We start from the raw sequence: 3,418 nt of genomic DNA on the forward strand, positions 1-3,418 counted from the left end.
TTGGATGGTTAGGACAGCTTTTGTCTTGGAGACCCACGAGAGTGCTGCCAACAGAGAAGCCGTTCTCCAAGAGCTTATGCATGGGCTCACCAGCCTAACAGCACAGGGCAGAGGCGGCAGACCAAAAACACCTACCCAATTTCTGTGACAGAGGCTGATTTGCTTACCTTAGAGCATTGATGTAAGGGGCAGGCATCTGTTTACCACATATCTAGAGGCCTCCAGAAATACGCTCTGGGGACAGAAGCCAGCGGCCACCATATTTACCCTGTCCCTCTGCTTTACTCTGGATCACCAGTGTCTCCCAGAAAGGAGCTTCCGCCCTTGTCTGGCACCCGGATTGTCACAACTGCAGCCCAGGGAACACTTACAGGTGCTTCCTGCACAGCTGGCCAATGGGTCTTATGCCCAAGAGTTTGCCAGGATGGTAACAAATGGAAAAAGAGTTAAGTGGCTACCACTCCAATTACACAACAAGAGGCCGCAAACAGAAATGCCCTGTCTTTCCATGAAAGAGATCTTGTTTGCTGTGGCCGGAGAGGCTGGCTTCTAAATAAAAACACACCTGAGGGCAGACTATACGTCTCTCCAGTGACCCTAGAGGTGGGCATTATCTTCCTGCTCCTCGTCCACCATGCTCCAGAGTTCCAGTGTCTCCCGACGGGTGGGCGCACACGGGTCTGATACCTGGCTTTTATGTCTGGGGCTCCAGTTGTGACTGCTGCCCAGGGAAAGGCCCTAGGTTGCCTGGCTCCAGAGGTCACCAGGGCTTACAATTACGGGTCTCATGGGAACCTAACAAACAAAGTTCTTGGTTGGCTACCACCCGCAGGGCAGGGACCTGACAACAGATTAAAACACACACCCTGTCTTTCTGTTGAAAAGGCCTATTTGCTTCTCTTGAGCTTTGGCTTAAGGAGCAGGATTCTGGTTTGGCACTTAGCCAGGAGCCTACTGAGATGCTCTCTGGGGGTGGAGGTCAGTGAACACTATCTTTATGTCATCCTCTGCATTTTTTAGGTTCCTAACTAGAAAGGAGGTTGAACACTTGTCAGGCACCCAATATGTGCGCCTACCATTTGGGGTTACTTTTGGATTGCCAGACTCTAATGGCCAGTGGGGGTTATGCCTGCAGATCCACAAGACTATATATATTTACATCCTTTAAAAACTGCTGGTAAGGGTGTAATTTTCAATCTGGTGTTGATTGAGATCCTCCCCTTTGGGACATTGACAAGTCATGGCACACCTCCAACTACTGAGGACCATGAAAAATAAAATTGGCTCCTTGGACAATCCCAAAGGTTTGAGAGACAACCAAGAGCTAGGGCAGGGTTGATCAATGAGGTTCATCTCCTACATGAGGCCACTATCTCCAGACTAGAAGTAGTGACCCTTTTATCTGGTACATCGAAACGAACGGAGTCAAACAAAATGAAGTAAAGGAAATGTTTCAAATGAAAAGAAAAAGGTAAAACCTTAGGAAAAAAATCTTAATAAAATCAAGATAAGTCATTTACCTGATGGAGAATTCAAAGTATTGTTCCTTAAAATACTGTTCACAGAGTAGCTTGCTGAACTTGAGTTAATAATAGATAATAAACCAAGAACTAAATGAAATAGAAAATGTAAGAAAGCACCAGATAGAAATCAATGAGCTGAAGAATAAAATAACTGAAGTGAAAAATACACCAGAGGGCTTTAACAGTAGACTAGATGAAGCAGAACAGATCAGTGAACTTAAAGAAAGGGCAGTCGAAGTCACCCAATTAGGGCAGCAGAAAGAAAACAAATCAAAAGATGAAGACAGCTTAAGCATCAGCATTCACATAATAGAGGTCACAGATGGAGAAGAGAAAGAGAAAGGAGCAGAAAACTTATTTGAAGAAATAATGGCTGACAACTTCCTTAACCTGGAGAAAAAAAGAAATCCAGAGGGGCACCTGGGTGGCTCAGTTGGTTAAGCATCCAACTTCAGCTCAGGTCATGATCTTGCAGTTTGTGGGTTCAGGCCCCGTGTCGGGTTCTGTGCTGACAGCTAGCTCATAGCCTGGAGTCTGTCTTCAGATTCTGTGTCTCCTTCTCTCTCTCTGACCCTCCCCTGCTCACGCTTGCTCGCTCTCTCTCTCTCTCTCTCAAAAATAAATTAAAAAAAAAAAAGACATCTAGATTCAAAAGGTCCAGAGAGTTTCAAATAATATGGACACTTAGAGACCCACACCATAACAAGATAAATAAAGTCTAAAAAAGTAAAGACATGGAGAGACTCTTAAAGGCAGCAAGGGAAAATTAACTTGTTAGGTGTAGGGGAACCCATATAAGACTATCAGTAGACTTTTGGCAGAAACTTTGCAGGAGAGGAGGCAATGTGATATAATTAAAGTGCTAAAAGAAAAGAAACTTCCACCAAGAATATTCTACCTGACAAAGTTGTCATTCAGAATTAAAGGAGAGATATTGAATTTACCAGACAAGCAAAAGCTAAAGCTATTGATCTACAAGAAATGTTAGATAGACTTCTTTAGGCTGAAATGAAAGAGTGCCAATTAATAAGGTGAAAACATGTTAGAGGATAAATCACCTGGATACAGGTAAATATATAATAAAATGGATAATAATCTAACATTGTAACTGTGGTGAGTTAATCCCTTCTAAAATTAGAACAAAGTTTAAAAGAGAAAACTAGTAAGATAACTACAACTATATTAATTTTGACAAAGGATACACAAGATGTAAATTATGATATCAAAACATAAATTAGTGGGTATAAAAAAGCAGAACTTTAGAATGAGATGAAAATCAATTGTTTATATAAAACAGACTACATAAATAAAAGTTGTTTTATGTAAGCCATATGGTAATGACAAAGGAAAAAAAACTGGTAGATACACAAAACAGAGAAATATCTAAACATACCACTGAAGAAAACCATTGAATCACAAAGGAACAGGGCAAGAAGAAAGGAATAGAGCTGCCTAGAAAATAATGAACAAAATGGCAATAAATGCATACCTGTCATACTTAAATGTAAATGGCATAAGTTTTCTATCAAAAGAGTGACTAGATAGATTTTTAAAAGCCAACTGTATGCTGCCTACAAAAGACTCATTTCTTTCTTTTTTTTTTTTGTATGTCTAGGGAGGCTTTATTTTATTTTTTTGTGTGTGATGTTTGCTTTTCTTTTTTTTTTTTTTGTAACTTTATGTATTTTATTTTTTTTAGAATATAACACTATTTTTTTAACATATGCAATTATTTTCCATCATTTACAATACAGTAGTTACAATGACACTCCAAATGGATAAGCAAAGTAAAAAATCAGAACCCTAACTTCTATTTCATGTAATTAGACTTATACAGAAATTAGAAGGTTAAGTAACAACTAGTTAATCACCTAATTTCACAGCTATCTGAAGTG

This window comes from Suricata suricatta, chromosome 6 (genome assembly GCF_006229205.1).
Source record: "Suricata suricatta isolate VVHF042 chromosome 6, meerkat_22Aug2017_6uvM2_HiC, whole genome shotgun sequence".
Classification (NCBI taxonomy): domain Eukaryota; kingdom Metazoa; phylum Chordata; class Mammalia; order Carnivora; family Herpestidae; genus Suricata; species Suricata suricatta.